Genomic DNA, 12,550 nt, shown 5'->3' on the forward strand with positions numbered 1-12,550 from the left:
AAATTACTTTTGGGTTTTTGGGGTTGTTGAACACTTGAACACGAGTATGACCTAGATGAAGGATTCTGGAGTATTTAGTGATTACGATGATCAATAATAACGCCAACGCATAATAACATTGTCATAATAGAATGTAGCAAATCGATCTGGAATTTATATCAATTTTTTATATACATCATAGAAGCGGGCATTTGGCACAAAATAAATCAATTTTTAAATACAGCACATAGAGACTTGCAGATTTTTGCAATATGTTCAGGATGACGTCAGGAAAAAGTCTACTATTCAAAAAGGGGTGGAAATGTATAATTGCACTTTAAAGTGCATAAAATGCATCCAAAAGTGCATCAATGTCAAAATCAGTATACTAAGGACCACATTTTGTTATTCGGGGGTTTTTTGGGTCACTGAACACGAATACGCCTCAGAACCGACCCACAGATCACCTGGTGCCCAAGTTTTCGGCATTTAATTGATGCAAATGGATTGCTGGAGGGGTTTGAGGCCTCTAAATACGAATATGCCATCAAAACCGACTCCTTGTGCACCTGGAGCCCAAGCTCCCTGCAAGGGGCGTCCTCTTCTGGAGTTTTGAGGGATTTAGGTATCAAATTGATAAAAATGAATTACTCGGGGGTTTATGATGTTGATAAACACGAATATACCATCAGAATAGACCACCAGATCACCTGGTGCACAAGGTCACTGCAAGGGACGGCATCTTCTGGAGTTTCGAGAGCATTCAGTATTCAATTGATGCAAATGGATTGCTTACAGGCTTTTGGAGTCGCTAAACACAAATATGCTATCAGAATTGAATTCCGGAGTACCTGGTGCGCAGGATCGCTACAAAGGCACGTCATCTGGAGTTTTGAGTGCCTTCGGCATTAAATATAGGCAAATGGATTACTCAAGGGCTTGAAGTCGCTAAACATGAATACGCAATCATAACCGACCTCCAGAGTAACTGGTGCCTAATATCACAGCAAGGGACATCATTTTCTGTAGTTTCGAACGTATTCGGCATTTAATTAATACAAATGGATTACTGAAAGGTTTTTGAGGTCGCTAAATTCGAATATGCCATCAAAACCGACCCCTGGTGCAGATGATGCCAAGGGTCACTAGAAGGGGCGTCATCTTCTGGAATTTCGAGTGACTTTAGTACTACATTGATGCAAATGAATTACTCCTAGGTTTTTGGGGTTGCTGAATACGAATACTCCATCAGAACAGACACCGGTGCACCTGGTGCCTATGGCACGCCATCTTCTGGAATTTCTAGAGTTTTCGGTACTAAATGGATGCAAACGGATTACTCTTATGTTTTTGTAGTTGCTGAATACGAGTATGACTTAGATGAAAGACCTTGGAGTATTTAGTGACCACGAAGGATCACACTATCAAAATAAAATATAGTAAATCGATTTTGAAATAAATGAAGGAAATATGCTGTAAGATATAAATTGAGTTTATATTTATAAACAATTAAAAAATTGTATAGCACAACATAGTTATTTTAATAAACAGTCTAAGTAAAATAGAAAAAAAATATTACCAATTTCAATGTTTTCTTTGAACAGCAACTCAGAAAACCTCCGAGTACTCGGTGTGTACCAATTTAGTGTCAGAATGCCTCAAAATTCTAAAACATGATGTGCATGGCAGCCACTCTGGCTACTAGGAATGCATGGGGGTCGGTTCTCATTTCATATTCGTGTTCAGCAAACCCAAAAACCTATAAGCAATTTGTTTGCATCAATATTCTCGAAATTCTATAAGATGATATGCCTTAGCCATCAGGTGCTTTGGTGTCTGTTCTGATGGTGTATTCGTATTCAGCAACCCCAAAAACCCATGAGTAATTCGTTTGCGTTAATTTAGTATCGAAAACTGAATATGACCTGCCCTAGGCGCCAGGTGCCCTGGTGTCTGATCTGATGGTGCATTCGTGTTCAACAACCCCAAAAACCCATGAGTAATCCGTTTGCATCAATTTAATGCCGAAACCCCCCGAAAGTCCAGAGAATGAGCCGCTTTAGGCACCAAGTGCTCTGGGGGTCAGATCTGATGGCGTATTCGCTTTTAGCCATTCCAAAAACCCTCCAGTAATTCATTTGCAAAAATTTAATGCCGAAAACCCTCGAAACTCCAGAAGATGACGTCCCTTGCAGTAAACATGGTCACCAAGTGCTTGGTGGGTATGTTCTAATGGCATATTCTTGTTTGGCGACCTCAAAAACCCCCCAAGGAATCTATTTGCATCAATTTTATGCCGAAAACCCTCGAAACTCCAGAAGATGACGTGCCTTAGTAGCGATCCTGGCCAACCAAGTGCTCCGGAATTAAATTTTGATGAGATATTCGTGATTAGCGATCTCAAAATCCTGTAAGTTATCCTTTTGCATCAATTTGATACCGATAACCCTCGAAACTCCAGAAGATGACGTCCCTCACAGTGGCCTTGAGCACTAGATAATTTTAAGGTCTGTTCTAATGGCATCTTCGTATTTATCCACCAGAAAATCCCCCAGAATCAATTTAGTGCCTAAATCCCTCGAAACTCCAGATGATGACGTGCCTTAGTAGCCCTGGGCACCAGGTACTCCGGAGGTCAATTCTGATGGCATATTCGTATTTAGCGACACCTAAGATCCGTGAGTAATCCGCTTGCATCGATTTACTGCCGAAGACCATCGAAACTCCAGAAGATGACCTGCCCTAGGCGCCAGGTGCCCAGGTATCTGTTCTAGCTGAATTCGTGTTCAATAACCTCAAAAACCCATGAGTAATCGGTTTGCATCAATTTAATGCCGAAAACCCCCGAAACTCCAGAAAATGAGCCGCCTTAGGCACCAGGTGCTCCGTGGGTCAGATCTGATTGCGTATTAGCGTTCAGCCATTCCAAAAACCCTCCAGTAATGCATTTTCAACAATTTAATGGCGAAAACCCTCGAAACTCCAGAAGATCACGTCGATCACGTCCCTTGCAGTGACCTTTTGCACCAGGTAATCCAGTGGTCTATTCTGATGGCATATTCGTGTTTAGCGACCTCAAAATACCCTAAGGAATCCGATTGCATCAATTTGATACCTAAAGCCCTCGAAACTTCAGAAGATGACGTCTGTTGCAGTGACCTTGGGCAGCAGGTGATCCAGAGGTCTGTTCTGATGACATATTCGTGTTTAACCACCTCAAAAACCCCCCGAATCCAGTTACATCAATTTAGTGCCGAAATCTCTCAAAACTCCAGATGATGACGTCCTAGTAGCGACCCTGGGCACCAGGTACTCCGGAGGTCAATTCTGATGGCATATTCGTAGTTAGCGACCATTAAGACCCGTGAGTAATCCGTTTGCATCAATTTAATGCCGAAAACCATCGAAACTCCAGAACATGACGTCTCTTGCCGTGACCTTGGGCACCAGGTGATCCGGGAGTCAGTTCTGATGGCGTAGTCGTATTCCGTGACCCCAAAAACCCCCCAAATAATAAATTTTGTTCCTTAGTATACTGATTTTGACTTTATTTTTATATTTATGCAATTTTGGATGCATTTTATGCACTTTAGAATGCAATTATGCATTTCTACCCATTTTTGAATAGTAGACTTTTTTCCTGACGTCATCCGAACATAATGCAAAAAACTTAGTCTCTAGGTGCTGTATTTAAAAATCTATTTATTCGGGTGTTTTTAGTGCTAAATGTCCTGGTCTATTAATCATGAGTAACGATTTAATAATAAAAAGAAAGTGTGCAGTGTTTAAATGTCTCCGCAAAACTTTGAAATTTTGTTAAATAAAATTGGGCGTAACATTCAAAAATAGGATACAAACTTAAGAAAAGCTATCTCTGCCAAGGAAAGGTTGGTTATCACTTTACGCTTCCTGGTAACCGGTGATTCGTATTCCAGTCTACAATATAATATGTTCAAGGTAGCCAAACAGAAAATATCAGAAATAACTCCAGAAGTATCTATATACATATTATGCAGTGCTTTAAGATGTATCCTCAGAATTCTTCGATTTTCTAAGTCTGTCCTTGTCACTAAGAAAAGCAAAGCTTTTGAATGCATACCATTCTGATTTGTACACTTCCTTAGCCCAATACAAATAAAGAATTATTAATAAAAATCCTCTTAAACTTATATTTTTTTGTTTTCCTTGTACACTCAACATCAAAAACTCTTCCAATTTCTGCCTAAGAATCAGCTGTTTTATTTTTGTTATAATGAAATTTAAGTCCGACGCTCTTATAGGGCATAAGGACAACGAGAAGAAGAATGAAATTTATTCTTTGGATCCCATAGATTAGGATGCTAACTATATTCCTGGATTAATAGTAAAACATCTTCATTGGATAAATCCATATTAATATTTCCTACCCGTGTACTTATTTAAACAGAAAACCAATTCTGTGATTTACTCCACACAACCTGAGCAGGTACGCACAACGAACGATAAATAAATTTTAGCTGGTAGAGCACCGCGTCCTCACTGGTAAAAATTTGCGACGCAAATTCTTGCGATGCAAATTCTTGCGACGAACCATTAGTTCAAAACGCACGAAAAATTTACCAATGCGGACGCGCCATTAGGCTATGTTGTTGAATTAAGTCACTATTTCTACTCATGCGCAAAAATTCCGCTGCGTTAATTTATAAATTGACAAAATATTTTCTTACGTCTGCAGTCCGTTTCTTGCGTCTACGTCAAACTATAAATCCAGCTTTACTGTTTATTTTGCCGCTTAATGTATATTTATGTAAAAATATTTCGAGTAAAAGTTTTAGGAGCAAAAGTTCTATTAAAAAAGGGCTGAAATTAGTTAGTGCTTTTGGCACTCTATGGACTAAATAAAATAAGACGGCTCTTGTTTCGCTTCACAATGAAATGAGTATTATTGTTTTATTATTATTTCGTGCAAATACCTATGTTAACATAAAATTTTCACCCACTTTGGTTTCTTTTATAAATATTTATTTACTCATAATAAAATTGATTTATATTACTTCCATTTAGCGCGCCTGCGTATATTGTTAAAATATTGATCTTAGATACCTAATGTTAAATATTGCCACTGTTGCCAAAGTTTCGCAGAACTTTGGCAACAGTGAACTTTTCGCAGAACTACTGTAGGCTCTTAAGGGGATAGGCGCAAAATTTCGGCTCCAATGCTATTTACATGCATTCATTTTTTTTTCGAATTCTGAGAAAACTAATAAGTATTTTTGAAAAATTTAAACTCAGAATAAAAGATTACGTTATTAGCGAGGGCCGAAAGTCTCCGAAAACTTCTTTTATGTTTATATTAATAAGTTACAGAGACGAAAAGAAGAGAAAAGGCTATAGCGGGATAAGATGGTCAAACATGCCCCCGCACCGATCAGCCCCGCTACTTATGTTTTCGATAAAGGATATAAAATTATGCCTTTATGCAAACTTTTAGCTTCCCAGAGGTCCTAAAACGTCGTAAATCGAGAAAAGAAGAATTTTTAGGTTTTATTTTTTTGTGAGCGCAATTTTACTTTAAAAAATCTGAAAAAATTCAAGAGGTTGTATTTTTGAATACAAAACAACCAAATTTTTTTCAGATTTTTGTAATAAAAAATGAGCCCAGGAAAATTTTTTGAAATTTTCAAAAAAAAATTTAGGTTATATATTTGGCCAACTTTTAAATAATATTTTTTTGTGTACTTTTTGCCGTTCTTTTAAATGGCAGAGGCAGAATTTTTAATATCTGAGCGGAAAGAACGAAAAAATCGAAAAAACCGTTTTTGGCTGTCTCGAGATGCATGTCGTGACAGTCAATTTTAGGATTTAGGATCCTGACTACAACAACTGAGAAAAAAACTAAAATTGTGAATTTTGTCATAAAATTTGGTATGTGGGGTTATAATAATATTTGGAACAACTTTTCCAAATACCTTTTATCGATATCTATAACGCGAAGCAAATCGAATCGCATATCGAAAATTCACCCTGTTTGTAGTAGGCCGCGTTTAAAATTTAAAGTTCAGTTGACTATTTTAAAAATTGTGAACCATCACCCTGTATGAGTGTGCAAAAATTTCAAATCTGTATATATTTTTATAGCAGAAACATAGGGGTGTCTTCATCTTAAATGCGACACACTGTTTCTCATCAATTTGATAATTTATTGCAACTAATATAGTCGTATTTTTTATAGATTTAAAATATACAATCAAAGTACTGACTAATTCACTAATTTTATCATAAAAAGTTCAAATTGATTGCATTGAAGTATGGAACCAATTATTAATGTGTATTAATAATATTGTGTATTACTCTGGGCTAATTAGCAAAATTCATGGAAAAGTTATTTACCAGCAATTTTATTGCTGGAATCGAATTATAAGATCCTATATATTAATAATCTAGGTATGCAAAGTCAGCAGATAGTGTGCTACTTTTTTTATAAACAAAATGGCGCCGACAAATCGTATTTTTTTTTAAATTATTGCTCTATAACTCCGAAGATTTTAACTTTACAACAAAAACACCCAAATAAAAATTCACCGCAATTAAATTCTGCATAGAGATATGTTTTTCACGATTTGCTCCGACGAAAATTTTCCTCGGAAAATGCGGGTTTTCCTAACAAAAACTCTAATTTTCAAATAAAGTTTTAGGTAAGTAATTCCTAATCAATAATTAAATAACTTAGTGACATCAAAGCTTTCTTGGTATAGATTGTAATTCCAGAAGCCGGTGAAAATTAAACGAATATTTTAGCAACAATTCAATTGTTAATTAACAATTTACAGTCGCAATAACAACCAAAATAATCATGAGACACTGATCAAACTTAGAAAGATTATAAAGACGAGATGCTTATTTAATATTTTATCGACAAAATATAAATTTTTCTTTTTGTTGCATAATCTTTAAATTTTGAAAAAAAATAGTTATAATACCCTAGTCTAATTAGTAAAGTACAAAGAAAGGTTATTTACCAGCAATTTTATTGCTGGAATCAAAATATAAGATCCTATATATTAATAATATAGGTATGCAAAGTCCGCAGATAGTGTGCTACTTTTTTTATAAACAAAATGGCGGCGACAAATCACTTGGCAACGTGGCATTGGAACACAAATAAAGTGTTTAAATTTACTCCTGCATTTTCCCCGAATATCGCGTGGTGTAGTGAAATTTAAATACAAAGCAAGTGCGAAACTTAAATTATAAAAGTGAAGACGTTCTATGGGGACAAAAAAAGTGGAAATAGACAAACATAAACAGAACAGCGTTTTTATAAGGTAACTATTGTGGTTGATAAATAATAAACATTGGAACACTACAAAAAGCTAAGTGGTCAAGCAGATAAGAACACCAGTATACCAGAGGCGAAGTTCTGCTTGAATTTTAAGCAGTGTTGCCGGATTTAAAATAAAAAGAACAATCTACAGTAAATAAAAATAAGAATACTTTCGAAAAATAAGAATATTTTTGGTGCGTGGATAAGTGGACACACCTCCACGTGGTTGAAACGGGTGTGGCTCATTTTACGCTACGTAACAAAATAGTAAAATTCTAATCTCTGAGATTGGATAAAAGCAAAGTCTTACGAACCGTCGAAGTGAGAAAGATTCTAACGCTAGCCTAGTATCTATAATAAAATTTGGTCTAACGAAACTACACTTCCCAAGAGTTGGAAGGAATATATTGTTTTGCCAATAAAAAAAACTGGCAAACCTGATAACAAGGTTAATTCATATAGACCCATATCTCTGGCTTCCTGTTTCCTTAAGACCTTTGAGAGGATGATAAAAAACCGTTTGGAACAATGGTTAGAAAGAGAAGATATACTTCCCCAGTCGCAATATGGATTCCGAAAATCTTTATCCACACAAGACGCAATAACAGCTTTGGTAAGTGCAGTTCAACTAAATTTTACATATAATATATCTACAGCTGCTGCATTTGTTGATGTTTCCTCGGCTTTCAACAACGTTAAATTAGATATATTATACCATAAACTGGTCCAAATTGGTCTTCCATCCACTTTCTCATGGTTTCTAATATCGATGTATTCCAATAGATCTATACGAACTAAAATAAATAACAGCTTGACGACTCACCGAACAGCAAATGTAGGACTACCACAAGGTAGTATTTTAAGCCCTCTTCTATATATTCTATATAATATAGAGATAGAACAATATGTCCCACTTAATTCTCGCGTAATCCAATACGCTGACGACGTTGTGATTTATACCTCACACAAGTCATTGGACACTTGCAGCTCTAATCTAAGACTGGTACTTAATTCTCTACAAGATCTTTATGAATCTTTAGGACTTACAATATCTGGCTCAAAATCAGAAATTTGTTTTTTCTCTAAGAAACATCAGGTCCCGCAAGGCAGTTTAATATCGGGACAGCTTGAGTTCCCAATAAAGAATTCTGTAACATACCTGGGAACAATTTTGGACAGAAAACTGTTGTGGAAAGATCACATCCAATACACTATTAAAAAAATCAGAAAATGCAATAAATATTCTAAGAGCCTTTTGTAAAACAAGTTGGGGTGCTGATCCCAATATTGCATTATTATTTTACCGATCAATGGTTCGTCCTATTCTAGACTACAGCTGTCACTTGTATGGTTCTGCATCTAATACACACCTCAACAAAATAGAAGCTCAGAAGAATAAATGTTTAAGACTTTGCTTAGGATACCTAAATTCTACTCCAATAAACATCATGGAATGTGAAGCAGTTGAACCTCCATTGCAATTCCCAAGACAATGGATAAGTGATAAAATAGTTACCAAAGCCATATCCAAGGACATTAGCTATCTCCACGAAATAAATCAGTTATCGATATTAGAACTGACCCACAGACATTGGAGAACAAAGAAGGATCTTTTGCACACCAATAGTTATAGAAAATTATCTAAATATCAATCGGAACTATATATTAGTCGACTTGCTCCCGTATATAAATATAAACCAGATGTATTATTCTCGATAGGAGTAGAAACTCTATATATGGATCCAATAAATTTACCACGACAATTATTCAATCAAGTTATTCAAAATAGGTGGCCTAATTACCAATACTTCTTCACTGACGGATCTAAGACCAACTCTAATACAGGTTGTGCCTTCTGGGAACTAAACACTAATAATTATAAAAAACTCAAACTTCCTGTCGAAGCTTCTATATATATACCGCGGAGTTAATGGGTATTCAAATAACTTTGAAATATACCTATATCTCAAAATAATATAAATTATAGTGTTATATTCACAGACAATCAAAGTATAATTAAGATATTATCGAACAAAGAAAACGCAAAAAACCTTAATCATATTGAGGTTGAAGTAATAAAACTTTATTATGAAGCTAGAATTGCTGGAAATAATATAATTATTTGCTGGATGAAAGGACATTCTGGTGTACTGGGCAATGAAAAGGCTGATAGTTTAGCTAAGCAAGCAGCAATAAATGGAGAAGAAATATATAACAACTATATTCCGTATACAGATATAATCAGTGTAATCAAAAAGAATGTTGTAACTCAATGGCAACATCACTACAGTTTGTCTACAACTGGTTTAAACTATAAAAAGTGTAGACCTATATTACCCGTTAAGAGATGGTTCTATAATCTGTCCAATAGGCACTTCATTAAGACCTTAAATAGAATAAGAGTCAACCATGCTCTTACACCTTCCTACCTACATAGAATGGGTTTAATAGAATCGCCAAATTGCATATGTGGAGAGCTTGGCAGTCTAGATCACATCATCTTAGAATGTAACCAGAAAGAAAATAGTACATCACAGTTATATGTAGATCTATGTAAAAATAAATGTTTACTTCCAATAAATCTAAATTTAATAATATTTCATAAAAATATAGAAATTTTAAAATCTTTATATGAACACACCAAGAGATGTAAATTTACATTATAACCTGTCATCAAATATTAGGCTTCAGTATTATCCCAACAACCTTTGTTTTTTTACCTACTGTTTTCTTACCCCCTAACCGTGGCCTAATTCTGATACGTCTACTATAAAAATGTCCTGACGGGCCCCTGGACGAGAAGTTATGTTACCCAGTTTTCTTCCATGTTTCCTAAAATTTTCCTGCTTTAGTTTTAGTATAACATATTTATAGATATAAAAAAAAATAGAAAAAAAATAATAATAATAAACAAAAAAAAATATAAAGAAAAATAATAATAAAAAAAAAATATATATTATATAATAAATAAATAAAAATGTATATATGTGTATGTGTCTGTATATTATATTATGATAATATATGAAAATGTGTAATATATTGTAATTTAACTTGTGAAATTGCGTTAATACCAAACTAGACTGGCTAATTGGCTATGCCAAGGCCATAAAAAAAACGCTAGCCTAGAGATTTAGAAAAATAATCCATAGTAGAAAAAAGATGGAGGAAATGATGAAAAAGATGAGTGAAAAATTAGATTGTATAGATAATAGAGGCATAAGAATAGAACAAAATCTAAATGAAGTGCAAAATGATTTACAGCTCCTGAAACTGGAAATCGCAGAATTAAAAGCTGAAAATATAGCATTAAAATCAGAAAATAAAATACACGAAAAAAGAATAGAAAATCTAGAAAGAGAGGTAAGAAAGAAAAATATTATAGTATACGGTATAACAGAGAAAGAAGGTGAACAAGAAAATGATATGATAAAAAGTATACAAAATATGGCAATTAAAATCCAAGTTCCACTAAATGAACACACAGACATAATAGACATAAAACGCGTTGGTATACAAAGAGATTCCCTAAGACAGTTACCGAGACCTATACTACTGGAACTTAAAAGCGGTTCCAAAAGAACTGAAATATTGAACCAATCGAAAAGACTAAAAGGAACAGACATTTACCTAAGTGAAGATTATTCAAAAGAGATACAAGACCAGAGAAAAATACTGAAACAACACTTAAAGGAAGCAAGAGAAAGGGGTCAGAAGGCATCACTAAATTATAATAAGCTAAAAATAAACAACAAAACATATACTGTGGAAAGCTTAGGATACAAGAGGACACAAAGCGAAACGATGAATACTAAAACACCTCAAGGAAAACCCAGAGGAAGAACATATACTGAAAGATCACCACGAGATGACGAAAATGAATCAGAAAATATGGCGAAAGGAACCAAGACTGCAAATAATTCCGGCACAAAGCCAAAAAACTGAGATTGTATGTAAAAGTAGCACATAGTAAAGAACAAACGACTAGTATCACTAAAACATACCGGCAAACGAATATGGAAAACGCATTTATGGAATATAAAGAGACTGTAAAGAAAATGGATGAAAACCTGAAGACGAAACTAGCACGGAAAAAGAACAACGAAGCAAACATAAGAAAAAGAGATAGAAAAAGAAAAACCAAGAAGAAAAATAGAGTAAAAGTAGGAACCTGGAACGTTCAAACATTATTGAGACCAGGAAAAATGGAAGAGGTAGCAAGAGAAATGCAAAGATACAGAATAGACATACTAGCACTACAAGAAGTACGATGGAAAGGAGAAGGAAATATCAAAAAGAAAAACTACACAATATACTACTCGGGAGAAAACAAGCAAGGAAAAAACGGTACAGCATTCATGGTTAACAGTAAGATTAGGGACAAAGTTATAGAATTTAAAGCGATAAATGGACGACTGTCGTATATAAAAGTAGAAAACAAACAAGCCAATATGACAATCATAAACATATATGCACCCACAGAAAATGCACCAGAAAATGATAAAATTGAATTGTATGAACAACTGGAAGAATTATATGAAAGATTACCCAGAAATGATATAGTACTAATGGTTGGTGACTTCAATGCAAAAGTAGGCAAAGAAAACCAATATAAGGAAGTAGCAGGGAAAGAAACTATTCATGACGAGACAAACGATAACGGAAGAAAATTATGCCAACTAGCAGCAATAACAAACAGTTACATTATAAGTACAAACTTCATGCACAGAAGAGAGCATAAAGTAACATGGTTGATACCTGGCACAACAGATGGCAATCAGATAGATCACATACTAATATCCAAAAAATAGAAAGCAATAATGCACGATGTCAGATCATATAGAGGAGCAAACGCGGACACAGACCATTTTCTAGTAATAGGAGAAATCAAAATGAAGATAATTAAAGCAGAGAGAACAAGACAAAACAAAAGAAGATGGAATCTGGAGAAGTTAAAAGTACAGGAACTAAGAGAACAATATGAGACAACCCTAAAAGAAAACCTAACACAAGCAAATAACACAGAGGACATATGGAAAAATATAAAAGAATTCATTTTGAATTCAGTTGAAGAGGTGCTAGGACAGAGGGAAATAAAAAGAAGGAAAGAGTGGTTTGATGCAGAATGCGAAAAAAAATCAAACAGAAAAACCAAGCAAGAGATAAATGGATATCAACTAAAGATGTGCATCATCGAAACGAATATAAAGAAAAAAAGAAAGCAGTCGATAATTGTTGCAAGAACAAAAAAACTGTGGATCGAAGAGCTGT

Source organism: Diabrotica virgifera, chromosome 7 (genome assembly GCF_917563875.1).
Source record: "Diabrotica virgifera virgifera chromosome 7, PGI_DIABVI_V3a".
Classification (NCBI taxonomy): domain Eukaryota; kingdom Metazoa; phylum Arthropoda; class Insecta; order Coleoptera; family Chrysomelidae; genus Diabrotica; species Diabrotica virgifera.